The sequence below is a fragment of the Macrobrachium nipponense genome, chromosome 6 (assembly GCF_015104395.2).
Source record: "Macrobrachium nipponense isolate FS-2020 chromosome 6, ASM1510439v2, whole genome shotgun sequence".
Taxonomy (NCBI): Eukaryota; Metazoa; Arthropoda; class Malacostraca; order Decapoda; family Palaemonidae; genus Macrobrachium; species Macrobrachium nipponense.
In genome coordinates, this window is record NC_061108.1 from 57,387,907 (window position 1) to 57,403,061 (window position 15,155).

The window sequence follows — 15,155 nt, forward strand, 5'->3', positions numbered from 1 at the left end:
CTTCCTTTGCAAAGCATTTGAGAGGTAAGCCGTGTTTTTCTCGAGCCCATATGTTCACGATCAAATCTGCAACTAGTGTACTCGTTTCAATATTTATTTGTATTGTGTAAATCGTTTTTATTAAGTGAGTAGTGTTAAGGTAAGTATTGTTCCTCGACATGTGTCTTTTTTTGTGATTTTTCAATCATTTGGTGATTGTTGAGATTGAGCCGGTCATGGACTCCTTAAGGATCACGTGGTCGTTAATTGAGACCTGGTACAGGTGTGGATTTGTAGTCTCCTACACTGGATACGTTCATCGATAGTGTCCCTTGAGAGTATATTGTGAATTTTAGCCAAATGAGTTTTGACAGCCGCCTGTGTGTGGATCTGCAGTCTCAAACGGTTGTGTATGTTCGTCAGCACTGTCTCTATAGTATATATGTATCAGTCCTTCGTCAATGGCTTGAAAATAAAGTTAAAACCAGTCAGGATCTACACGCCGTCTCTTACTTTTCACCTGTGGATATGTGTGATAAATGAATCATGTGCTAAAGTGATTCTAATCACTCACACACACACACACACATATATATATATATATATATATATATATATAATATATATATAATATATATATAATTTTTTTGCAGCTTGATTACACAGCTTAAGGTAATTGATGTGTGTGTGGGTTGGAAGTGGTAGTTTTCTTTGGTAATATTTCACTGCTTAAATTTCATATTTGTTTGTATATATGTATATGTGTACTAAGGTAAATGACCGGGCTGCAAACACTCAATTACTGAAAGTTTACCTTTTCACTCAATATTCAATTGGTGAAACAACAACTAAATTAACCTTCAAGCAAACCTTTCAAAAGATCGAAGTTTCGTTAACAAAATTTGCTATAGGAAACTGCCATATAAACTATATTAAGCATGTGAAGTCTTCGTAAAATATGTGCTGAAAGCAGTTTTGAATCCCATTATGCCGTCTCGCCAAATAACTATGAATCGTCATCGCGATTGGACACTTCCTACCCAGTTCTCATTTGTCTGTGTACTGAACACTAATTGCATATACATGTAATGTTTCTCGATACTACTCATGATTTTAGTTATAATCAGCTCAATAAAACATTTTGTTACCTATACTAGTGAAAGTATGAGACATGGAATTTTCATGGGCCTTTTCCTGAAGTCTGCACTAGTATAAACACTCCCCCTTGGCCAGGCTCCACCCCAAAGAGTATAACCAACAATGATTGCACAAATAATCTTTGAAAACGCACCTGCAGCACACTTATAGCTGTTTGAACAAAGGGTACTTTATATGCAATTAATGCAAATGTACAAGACATGGCCTTATGCCATAAATTTCTCCCTTCTTAAGATACACTGTAAAAAAGGCACATGGTGTAATAAGTTTAGGTGAATGGTAACACTTGTCACTGATCACACATCCAAAAATCGGATCACAACCCTTTACATTGAGTTAAGTTGAATATAGAATTTAGGCCAAAGGCCAAGCACTGGAACCTACAAGGTCATTCACGCTGAAATGGAAATTGACAGTGAAGGGTTTGAAAGGTGTAACAAAAGGAAAACTTCGTCGTCGCACTGTGAATAAAGTGTTAGGAGAGGGTGGAAAGTACGATGCAGAAAGAGAATATGAAAGGAGGTACAGTAAAAGAAACGAAAGTGCTTGCAGCTAAGGGCTGCAAAAAAAACTTAAGTAATGCCTACAGTGCACCACATGAGCTCCACTGACAGCACTACCCCCCTATGGAGCCTTAACATTGATCACAGGCATGAAACTTAGTACAGTTTTGTGTGTGTGCGTATGTATACCTCTGTCTCTGTCTCTCTCTCTCTGACTGAGCAAGTTTTATAACATAGTTATATTTTTCATTGTATAATTATTATTGAAACTAGTCATCATGAAAGGAAACAGTACCTGATTTTTAATATATCTACGCCTAGATGAGGCTGCAGACATGTTTGAATTGACAGTAAATAAAAAGAAGTATCTAAAAGAAAGCAAGAATAGCTTAGTTACATATTTATTAGATGTTATTCATAGAGAGTAGTTGGGAAACTATAATTTTGAAGCCATGTTAATCAGGAGCATCACCTGGTCTCTAAAAGTGGCAGGACATTCTGAGAATTATGCAGTTAATACTGACGAGCAAAGCCAGCATATGCAGCTGGGGAGGTTCAGGGGGGCGGGGGATGAAGGGGTGTAACCACCCCAAGAAATATTTTGAAGAAATGAGCAAGATTTGGTGTATTTTAATGCCATAGCATAAATATGTATAAATGGCTGATATTAAGGGAAAATTATGATTGAGTTATCAATATTAGTAAGTCAATGTTTATAAGTCCACAATTTACAGACTGGCTAAAATATGGTACAAGTCTTCTGTGACATACTCAATACACTTAACTCTTTAGAAACATGATCGATATTTAATATTACAGACTTTTACAGTATAACTAATAAGGATAAAAAGAAACTTATTATTTTATGGCGCAGTATCTTATAGGATTTATAGAACTCCATTGAGAGTCTAAAATAAGAGTGTCCTGTAACAATAAACTAAGGTTAGGGGTAGTAAGTTAGTGAATGACAAGTAATAGTGGAGAAACATGAGAAAGTATAGAAGGGGACAAAGCAGAATGAATTCATTGTTGAATGTATAAAATTAAACTTTTGCAAAAAATAACATAAGATGGTTAAGCCGTTTTTGGGTCATGGTGGAATGCAGCCAAGTTTTCATGTGCCTGAACTTGCTGGAGACCAAAAGAAGTCTCAGCAAGCTATTCAACCTGTGGGAACATTCTTTGAACTTCCGGCACCTTATTCCCAAATGCCTTTGGTAGTCCTCAACATTTGCACCATTGTACTGATTATGGAAGATATAAATTTCTTACATTAAGGAATCAGAAAGTTCTGAATATTTCTTGACTGACTCCTCCTTGAATGACCCAGTTAAGAGCATTTCACTTAAGTTGCAGTACATTGTGAGATCACATGAAGTGAAATACTCATTTAAATACTCTGAGGCACTGCCAGTAACATTGAAGAACTACTCTAATACTCCCCTGCTCAACCAGGAGTATAATCCCAAGAACCATCATCAAGCCTCTTTGGAATCCATAAATATTAAAAAAGTCATACAACATATCTGTATATATATGTCTTAGCTAAATATGACATAAAAATGTTATGCATTCAAATTCATTATCTCGACTTTGCGAGATGGAATTATACACAACATTGGCAACGTGTATAGTGTTACCATTCACCTAAACTTATTACACATGTGCCTTTTATACAGTGTACCTTAAGATGGGAGAAAACTTAGTGGCATAAGTCCATATCTTGTATATTTGCATTAACTGCTTATAAAGTACCCTTTGTTCAAACAGCTACAAGTTCGCTACAGGTACATTTTCAAAGGTTAAATATGCAACTATTGTTGGTAATAGGCTAGGAGCATGTTTATACTAGTGCAGATTTCAAGACAATGCTTCCTGGGGGTCATGGGTTAAATTAAAATGTGTTCTTACGTTGTAATCTGCAGTTTTATCTTTACTGACATCACAACTGAAACTCCTCAAAAATACCACTTAAAATATGTGAGAATGGTTAATTACAGCACTCTATCAAAGTAGCGAAACTGTGGCAGGAACATTTTTCCCGCCTTATCATACATCTGGCTGCCACAAACATCTGAGAGCAGACGATGCAAATTGTGAAGTAATAAAGATATTATGCAAGCATTATGAGCATAAGAATTACATGAATAACTGGTAAACTCCTCATACATGTAATGTGTATATATGAGTGTTACCACTTTCTGCAAATGACAGTTTATCTAGAATTGGTACAACAGTCAGGATGTCATGGCTAGATCTTTGTTAACCTCTGTTCAATTGGAAATATGCCACTATTCATAATTTAGTAGAAAGCACTTATTTTTATAGGAGCGTAGAGCTATCAGTGCATTGCTTAGAAGTGTCATAACTCTGACTGACGCTGATGGTGGCGCATTCATGTGGTTTTCTGGCAGTGGTCGCAGCCCGGTGGAATGACCAACTGTGTTGTGGTTCAAACATTTACCCTAGTGGGTTTTTCTGATGTGAAGGGGCCAAAATTTCATCTGTTTTTGTAAAATTTGGGTTTAGTTAGTAATAAATTAGTTCTAACATTGAGTTTTTTTGTAAACCTTTGATAATTTTATTTAGAGTCATTGACATGGTTTCTTATTTGGTAAGCCCCAACAACATGTAGTGCTGTGCCTGCCTTGTCTCGAGTCTCCTCGGATACTCACATACCCAACCCATGGGCTGCAATAGAGGATGCCATCCAGCATCCATGGGACAACCTAGATGCTTATGCCTTTCCACCGTTCCACACATAGAATGGTTCCACCAGTCAGTGGAGTTGCTTGTACTTCATGCCTGGATACTGTCCAGCATTTCTTGCAAATGAGAGACTTTTCTCACCACACAGCAGCAGAGATGTCTGGATATCTGCAACAGTCCTCTGCCACAGTCTACCATGGGAAGTGGCCCATTTTCTGTGGTTGATGTTGTGGACTGGTTTTCTCAGAGCTACTGTTAAGCAGGTATCATATCGGACTTTTTCGTCTTCCTTCGCTGCAAGAGGCTCCTCAGTTTCAGTTATTAAGGGCTATAGAGCTGCCCTGTGTAATGGTAATCGCTTCATAGCAAAGAATTACGAGTTAAAGGAAAAGGAAAGGAAAACGCATCTTCGAGAAGTTCTGCAGCAAGGAGGCATTCGCGCGTGTGTTGGAGGCGCCTGTTCTCATGATGGTTCAAGAATCGGCAGGAGTGTTGTAGAACTTGAGAGGCTCCAACGTGACGTGAGGAACGCCGCGATTTCTGATGTAATACTTCGTCCAGATCCTTCTAAGAAGTTCTATTAATCTCGGGAGTCTGTGACGTTCGTGCTCCACCTCCCCCCGTAGGCCCCGCCCCCAGGTCACCGTATAAATACGACTGACGAAGTAGGAGGGATGAGATCATCAGTAAGAGTTACAGAGGAGATCATCAGTAAGAGCCACAGATCAGATTATCAGTGAGAGCTCAGCAGCAGAGATCAGATATCATCATAGAGAGATAAGAGAAGAAGAAACGGATGAAGGATCAGAGAGAAAAAGGCGCTCGAGAGTTTAATCGGTATCTGGTCAAGTCGTCTGGGAGTGGAAGACCGAGGCATTTAGACATAGAGCAAGACTTCAGAGAAGAAACGTTATACAAGAGGTTTTGAGGAGTTCCTGCCCTTCAAGCATCAAGAGTATACATTATTTTCTACAATACGGAGTCAATTAGATGACAGAAGTTACAGTTCTCCTTGTATGAAGCCACCGCTTCAAGCATAGATCTCCGACAACGCAAAACTGGCCGGCAAGTACTTTCATTACCCCACCGTTTCCCCAGTTCACGCATTGTAAGATTTTACTTGTGGTATGTAAATAGGAGAAACCATTCTGCATTTATCTTTGTTAGTAAGCTTGTAAATAAACCTTTGTTGTGTTAGTGTTTCTTTCTATATTTGTATCCCCAGTTTCAACTGTTGGTGTTGAATTCTTTTTGTTTATTTTCATATCGAACCTGAAGCGGACCTCTCTCAGGGTTCGTAACATTGTGGCGACCTTGCTTAGTTTGAAACGGGGAGAATATAGAAAGAACCAGAATGAGTGAGATGGTGAAAGAGTTTATCGAGTCGGGTAAGCTTCTAGGTCTAGAGGGGAATGATCTCTGTGAGTATGTGGAAAGGAAAGAAAGAGAAAAGTATGAGAGAGATGAAAGAGCAGCTGAGAAAGAGGAAAGAGCAGCTGAGAGAGAAATGCAGCAACAAGAAAGAGAGAAAGAACGTATGCATGAGTTGGAAATCGCTCGGTTAAGACAAAGCACTCTTAACAGTCAGTCAGGCCAGAACGAAAATGAAATTGATAGGTTAGGTATGAGTGCAGTGTTGAAATTAGTACCAAAGTTTGATGAGGAAGATGTAACGACATATTTCATGTGTTTTGAGAAGTTAATGGAAAGAGTAGGTTCTCCTAAAGAAACGTGGACTTTATATTTACAGTCAGTTTTGAGTGGTAGGGCATTGACTGTGTATAGTTGCATGTCTAAGGAGGAATGTGAAGATTATGATATTGTGAAAGAAACTGTTCTTAGCGTGTACAGGTTAGTACCGGAGGCGTACCGTAAGAAATTTAGAAGTTTGAGAAAGGATGAAAATATTACGTATGTAGAATATGGTAAGAAGTTAGAAAGGCTGTTTTTTTATTGGTTAACTTCTGCTAAAGTTGATGATTTTGATGGTTTGAAGAACTTAGTGTTGTTAGAAAACTTCAAAGATAACATATCCCCTGAGATTAAGCTTTATATAGAAGATAAGCGAGAAGTATCTTTTGCAGGATCAACTAGGTTAGCTGACGAATATGATCTAACTCATAATTTGAGTGTTAGTATGAAACGAAATTATCCTTCGTCTGGTAGAGTACAAAGCAGTAAAGGTTTCAGTTCTAGTAATAGCAATGCGAGTAAAAGTGACGTGACTATTCCTGTTATACATGCAGAAAACCTGGTCATACATCCAAGGTTTGTAAGAGTAAAGTGGCATCTAGTGGCTCAGAATTAACTTGTTTCTGATGTAATGGGAAAGGGCATTTAGCAAGAAATTGTGCAGTAGAAAGGAAGGACGTTAAGAAACCAGTGTCTCTAGTTAACCTTTTGTCAAGTAGGAATGATGTGATGAGAGAAACTGGGAAAAATCTGGTGAATTTCTGTCAGAAGGTGTAGTTTCCTCTTTTGGAGGAGTGTGTTCGAGAGAAGTAGTCTTGCTTCGAGACACAGGAGCTGCTGTCTCACTGATTAGGAGAGTGTGCCGAACAGGGCAGAAATCAATATGGAAGAAAAAGTCATGTTAGGTGGATTTCCTAACACTTGTGTTCTTTGTCCTTTGTTGAAGTTGAATTTGGAAAGTCAGGTAGTGTCAGGAGAAGTGAAACTTGCAGTTGTTGACAGCGTTGACATTATTGTCGGTAATGATTTAGCTTTATCCAAGAATGTGAATCCTGTTGTGAGAGAGATTCCAGTGCCTGAAATGGTAGTAACAAGGTAAGGTTTAGAAACAGACATGCACTACGGTCATAATTTGTTCGTGGATTCGAACGAGTGTGAGTTCGTGGATTCGAACGCAAAGAGCTATGGAAAGAATAATGATGGGAATAACACTACGAGACAGAAAAAGAGCAACATGGATACGAGAGCAAACTAAAGTAAAGGATATTCTAACAACGAGTAAGAAAAAGAAACGGACGTGGCCAGGACATTTAATGAGAATGTCAGATAATAGATGGACAAAAAGAATAACAGATTGCAAACGAAGCAGGGGAAGGAAGAGAACACGATGGATTGACGAGATATGACAATTTGTGGGTATACATAGGCATAGAAAGACCATAAACAGACGGGAGTGCAAGGACATGTCTGAGGCCTTTGTCCTGCAGTAAACTACAGCGGCTGATGATGATGATGATGATGATGATATATATATATATATATATATATATATATATATATATATATATATATATATATGTATATATAGATGAGTGTGTGCGCGTACGCTGTTTTTGTAAAAGTAACTTTGAATCAGCCCATTGTTGTTGCACTCTTCCTCAGCGAAAGTACAGCATAAAACATGAAAATTGCCGGGGAAACAAACAAACTGTGCAATTTGTAACTTGGATAGTATCACTTTTTTTCTACTCACCGAAGATTCTTCCAAAGGTAATTTGTCAAACAATATCTATGAATTGTGAATTTGTGAACTATAGCATCGCATGCGGCTCATTTATTCTTATGGGAGATAAATATCCTTCCGTTACCAAAGTCCCATTTCCCGCAGACGAAAAAAATAGCTCTTGCAAAATAAGGGCAATTTCTCAAATAAAGTCGTACTATATGCTACTTTTAATCATATGCAAATCCATTGTCGACTGACAATACAAAATCTGTTCACTTTTCCGGACCTTTTCAAATTCAAGGTGCAACTGATCGATAACACATGTCGCACGCTGAACACCAGCACATGATATGTTCGAGTACCTGAGACAACATTCGATATTTCCCTACCTGAAATCAGAAGGCGACTAGCCACATTGAATGTTACCAATCATATTAACATTTTAAAACGCTGATTTTCGTACCACTCAAAATATTGGAGATAAAAGCGTTCGACAGTTATACATCATTTTATTGACAGAAAATATCGATCGGCCGTCAAAACCTACTGGCCCATGGTACGCCAAAAGCCATCCAAGTTGGGGTACAACGGAAACTCGTCTAGCACCCACCTGCTCTCCTACCCCTACCCCCAACCCAACACCCCTCGATAATCCCACCGACCATAACCCCCAGGGAAGACTCTTTCGCCACATCCACAGCATAACAGCTGGCTTGCAAACGATATCTCCCGTGGGAGGGACGCAAGACTCAGGGCAGCAGTAGGGAAAAAGAGCGGGAGGGGGAGGGGGAGGGAGAAAGTATTTGGAAGGGTCCAGTGGGTTTCATATTATATATGCTGAACCTTTTCCTTTCAGTTCGAAGGTTATGCGGCACAAGTTACTCGCGGTTACTATCAGTAGTACTACATATCCTCAGTTTAGATAAGGAGAAAAGCAAACCATGATTAGCTTATTCAAGTTTCAGTTATAAATCGAAATAAAAATTACGTCTCCCGGAAGGTTACATGCAGATCTAACTGCAAACACATACATAATAAACACATAAATACACACACACACACACACACACACACACACACACATATATATATATATATATATATATATATATATATATATATATATATAGATATATAATATATATTAAATTTGTCACTTAAACAATTGTTCTGTGCATTAATGCAGGTACTAACAGGACCTCATTTAAACTGGTTGGTATCTAGCGAAGATAATTATATTTGAAAAAATTACAAGCTTTCCTGGACTAACAAACCTCATTGCCAAGTACCCTTAACAATGAGTAGTGTTAGTCCAGAAAAGCTTGTAATTTTTCTGACTATCTTCGCTAGATACCATCCAGTTTCAATGAGGTCCAGTTAGTGTGTGTGTGTATATATATATATATATATATATAATATATATATATATATATACACACATATCTATACACATACATGTAATGAAGTAGGACCAGGTCAGTGAAAACATCATTAGTAGAATAAATCATCAAAATTCAGTATATATATACTGTACAGAAAAATGATAACTAAATTAATTTAAAGAATTTTAATGAAGCCACAAGCAATGCATGGACAAATTGACTTGGGGACCAGGTCGTGTTTTAAATTGAATTTGAACTTGCTCAAAAATATCACAGATACGGATATATAAGTCTTGTTCATGATAATTAAGGCATTTATGAAATATAAATAATTTACATTACAATTGCACACATATATATATGTATATATAAATATATATACACACACACACACACACACACACACATATATATATATATATATATATATATATATATATATATATATATATATAAATATATATAAAACAGGAAAAATCAAAAGCTGGGCCGGATGGACTTTTCGGTTGTAATTCCCCCTGGTAAGCTATTTCCTTAATATATATTAACTACGACAATAAACGATATTTATGATTTAAATGCCTGTGAATATAAAGAAAATCTTCGTGTATGACAAAAATGTGCGCTCACACAATATATATACATATTTATAATCATAAACGGAATACCTCAGGCTTTCGTTGGTTGCATATATACTCACACACATATATATATGTATATATGAGTATGTATATTTGACTTTCACTCACACATTCACACTAAAGCTGCTTTCGTCGATAACCTTCTCTACTGAAGGTAATGAATGCAGTTTTCAACTCTTGCACCAGCAGTTTCCAGTCTACTTTTTGTCTTTTGTTTTCGTAATATTATATTTAGACCATTCCGCACAGGTAAAGTTTAACATACTGAAATTAAGCACCTTTGATTCTGAGTCATACAGTATTTCTGTAATTGTGTATGCCATGCCAGAGAAATACCCATTAAGTTCCTTCTGGTATTAATGGTTAAAAAAAATGAATGGTATACAACAGAAAGAGAAGTTTCTATGGATGGAGCTTTGAAGAAATTTGAGAGAAAATATATTCGCGTGAAATATGGTTTACAGCTATAATCACAGCACCGGGGTATAACTGCGTGTCCATAATCACAAACCGTGTAAACTATATTTAAATAACGTAATATACGCCAGAAAAATACGCTTTGTTTAGATCACGCCATATATATATATATATATATATATATATATATATATATATATATATGTATATATAACAAACTCTTCACTTCCTGCTTTTAATAGTTTCAAATACGTTATGAATTCGAATGAACATGTTTGAAAGGAAGGAAACTATCATGCAATATTTGGATATCTATGGGCACCGTTCCAGTGAATTTAACAATTTGATGTTTCACATTATACTACTATATATAATGATCACAAAGGGAGCAGGACATACACAGACGTACATACGGGTTGATTCATTATACTATAAGCTATCTAGCTTAGTATAATGAATTAGATATGTAGCACGTTTGTGTATGTCCTGCTCCCTTTGTCTTTGTGATCATATATATATATATATATATATATATATATATATATATATATAACTTGAATTCTTTGCTCTTTTTTTGGATACGCTTGTCACTATAGCCTGAATATCCAAGTCCAAAGAAATTTTTGTAAGAAATTGTTATGTCCAGTACCGGGAAACGAACTCAACGTGACCTCTTTGTGATTTAGGACTTGGGTTCGTTTCCCGGTACCGGACACCACAATTTCTTCCAGAAATTTCTTTGGACTTGGATCTTCAGGCTTTGTAGTGACAAGCGTATACAAAAAAAAAAAAGAGCAAAGAATTCAAGACGTTAAGAGGGCATGGTGGCTATTACATTTTGTGTGAGTATATAGATAGATATATATATATATATATATGAAGTTGAAGACACGCAAAAAAGGGAAACTTTCGTGATTCAATTATATATACTATATATATATATATATATATATATATATATATATATGTGTGTGGTGTGTGTGTGTGTGTGTGTAATGTCAAATACGTCCTATGGCTAATGTATCAGTAAAGAAACTTCTTTGTTGAGATCCTCCATGGCTTTGTCACAGATTCGGACGGTATGACACTAGTGCTTTAGCTTTCTGCATCTATATATATATATATATATATATATATTATATATATATATATATATATATATACTACAATGCAATATGTTGAGGTGCTTCATTTGGCTAGTCTAGCTAGCCAACTACAAGCAGTGTCAGATTACCTTAAATTAACAACGATACTTTAAAAACACTCACTTTTTACACTTAATAATACTGACTAGAATGGAAGACTAATATACTGGATAAAGGAAATCCGATTCCTTTCCAGCAGGAATTCGTTATACGAAGGCAACAGGGACGTTCCCTTCTCACTGACACCAGCAAAGTCACGCTTACAACTACGACCGTGACTTGGTTGTTGGTTCTCCCCACCTCACCGTCTGTCCCCAGACATCTGTCCTCATTGAGTTGGCAACTAGTAAATTATTGGTCATTGTTGATATTTAATTCCATCTACCACTGGACTAAATTTACGATTAGCATAAAACTGACCAGTACATAAAACGTAAAATTTGAGATGATATTTGAGTTTCGCGTAGGTCTAGTAAAAGTACCGAGTTTTAGCATAATACACCAACTTGCAAACCTGTTTGTGCTCATCTTCTCAGCTGCTTCTGAACTGTCCCCATCTCAACCAACGCTGAACGATATATTTAGAATTTGGTCTTACTATTGTATTTGCTCAGAGAAAAAATATATACTATTTATTGGCTATGGATCACTTTACGGTTTTAATTGTGCTAAATCTTTATCAGAACACAAAAATAACTAATAAGGATATCTATTTGGCCACACCCCCAAAATAAAAAGCAATTTCAAAACACCATTCAATTGAAATGAATATGATAAAAAGTGAAACTTTTCTCGGTTACGCAAACGAACCACGCGCTATATAACGTGCGGCAAAACCAGACACGCGCCTTTGGATGTTTTTGAACAATCACCGTCCACGATTCAGTGTTGAATGAAAAGGACGTTAGCAGTGTACGACGCTTATCCTTGCAAGAAAGTCTTATTTTGTGATACAGTCTGATTATTACACATAAATCAATGTGGAAAAGTGAGATGAAGGAAAATTATTCGGATCTAATTTGAATACAAATTATTCTGAGAGCAACTTCATTCAGTAAATTTGCAGAATCATCCTGTCCAGCTTGTCTAAACATTCAGGGAAACTAAAAACATCGGGTGAAACATCTACAGCAAAGTAAAGCAAACCACCGAGGTAAAAACCTCCACGAATGATGGAAAGAAGTCTATGAAAACCTCATCGTTCAAACGAAATGACAAGAACGTGCGAAAAGTAGCATTGTCGTACAAAGAAATCTCGTTCAAGTGGTGCCTGAGAAAACTTCTTTATGGTGTGTGATGTATGTCTGCAGTTTGGTGCCTAAATTAGACGATAACTTAAACTATTAAAAGAATTGCCACAAAACAATTTTATTTGAAAGAAGGTTGGCCAGTGAATTTGTGCATTATTACATATGCACATTATACCTACTCTCTATTGTGCGGCGCGCTCAGACGAATGAACCAACCAAATCATAGTATTAGTATTTATGTTTAATTGAACAATCGTTTCTAGGAATTTGCGGAAGGGTTCGGACAATCAACCCGCAGCTGACATCGGGTTGGATTGGAACACCGTCTAAGCCTAAGGGATACTCCTGTTCTTGGACTACAAAGGTCAAAGCAGCTCTTGTCAAAGAAAATGGTGTTTGGGTTGGCCTTCTTGGGAAGACTCAAGTGTTTGCTGAGTTTTTGAGGTAGCCCCCAATATCTAGTGCATCAATGTCGTTCATTTTACTTTCAGCATTACCCTTGATTGTCACCGATAGGCTTAAGCATCTTTGGTTTCTTGTTTCTGTAAAATGGTAGGAAGAATAGTGTTGAACAGTTTGCTAGCCAAGACTGGTGGTCTGTTTCATCCAAATCTAATTGGGTTATAAAATGAAGTAGAAGAGTACAGCCGCCTGTATAACATTCCATGCTAATAATTCTACAAAATGCTTTTGACAAAGCAAATTAGACAAACAATCCTTTATGAGTTGACAAAATTAGGTGTAAAAGGTAAGCTCTTGGCATAGATTAAATCATCTAAAGGGCTAAACAGACGATCAATATTATTGACAGTATTTCCTGTACTGTAAATCACTGTCCGGTGTCCATCATACGGACTTAGTGTCAGTACCTGAAAATGGTGGTCCTTGAAATCCAGTTTCAGTAATCAGTATGTGGGTGGGGCTTAAATTAATGATGGTTTGTTCACTGGACTGTCAGTATTGTCAGAAATCGGAAGAGGTAGGCTACAATGTCTGACCAGCAAGGGAAACTATCCTTCGGGAATTTATTTCAGCTTTTCAAGGATTACCAGAGTTAAGGGCTGTACGAAGCGAAAATTATATAAGAACAAGAAAATGGCTGCATATGAGAAGTTATTGGAGGTATATAAATCAATCAAAGCTGGCGCAATTGTAGAGGATGTAAAAAAGAAGATGAATACATTGAGAAGCAACTTTCGGAAGGAGTTGAAAATAAAACGACTCTAAAACATATATCAATCGTCCACATGGGTTTTTATGAGCTTTTATTCTAGAAAAATTTGGAGAAGCCTGTGCAGCCAAGAAATTCTATTGAAACAACAGTAGAGGTAATTGCATTTTATTGTTTAAACTATTACATTTTACTCCATAACCATGGATTGGCTACTTTTGCAATAACTATAAGTTAACTAAAGCATTGAATGATTTATATATATATATATATATATATATCTATATATATATATATATATATATATATAATATATATAGATATAATATAAATATATTAAAATTTTTTAATTTTATAAATATGTATAATACTAATATATATATAATCAGAAGGCGTTGAAGAAGACAGCATTAATCATGTGTCACTTTATTCGTACCGCGACGTTTCGAGGCCAATGTGTCAACATGCAGGCCAAAATAAAAGATTAAAACTGATAGGTATACAATACAGCATAAAATTACTTTTGACAACAAACACATTAAGTAATACAAAGAAAGTTACAACATTGAAATACAAGTTACTCTAAAATTAAAATAAAATAAAACAATAAATATATAAATAAATAAAAAGGCATTATTAAAATTAGGACCAGTTAAAAAAAAAGAGACCTTGTCTCAACGACGCTCGGATGCTGTATGGAAAACCTATCGAAAATAAACCAGAAGATGGGCGTGGTTTAAGCTATGTAGCTACTAGGGAACAGATGAAGAGTGGATGTTTAAGGAACTAGTTTCTTTACAGATAGGATTCTAAACTTGGAACAATATCTTGAAATCATTATAGTTTATACTATTTATTTATTTATTTTTATTTATTTTTTTTTTTTTACAAAAAATATTAGATAGTTCTGGGTTGGACAGTTTACACCCTGTACGGAAACTAATACCCATATGTACATCACATCTCAACTTTAGCAAGCGGCGCATGTTTCCAAAGTAAGTCTGCCTATTGCATCGGCAGGAAATATATATATATAGACAACGCCAGATTGCATTAAGGGAGGTAATCTCTCTTTATGACGCAACACATTACCAATAGTCCTAGGGTTCATTAAGACAAGCTTAACATCAACAGCTGGAAAATTATTAATTAAAATTCTCCTTAAGTGAGGTAAAAAAAAGAGGTTTTCATGCATATAAGGAAATCATAGATAAAACTTAAGTTTCTGGGCCAAATGTATTGCTGCTGGAGGATGAAATGAAATTTCCAGAGTTTTCCTGACTTATTTCATAATGAGATTAGGGGGTAACAATTTGATTTAAAATAATCGTATAGGATTCCGATTTCTTTGTGGAAAAGACTCCAAACAGAAGTTAATGTCA

The 15,155-nt window shown here is 36.2% G+C and overlaps 1 protein-coding gene across 1 annotated transcript in view; it reads right to left on the reverse strand.

Moving 5' to 3' along the window:
- Positions 1–11,614, reverse strand: part of LOC135216877 (uncharacterized) — a 33,569-nt gene extending 21,955 nt beyond the window's left edge. The window contains exon 1 of the mRNA XM_064252396.1: positions 11,476–11,614. The gene's annotated coding sequence lies outside the window, so the exon portion shown is untranslated. The remainder of the gene's footprint in view (positions 1–11,475) is intronic.
- Between the last annotated feature and the right edge of the window lie 3,541 nt (positions 11,615–15,155).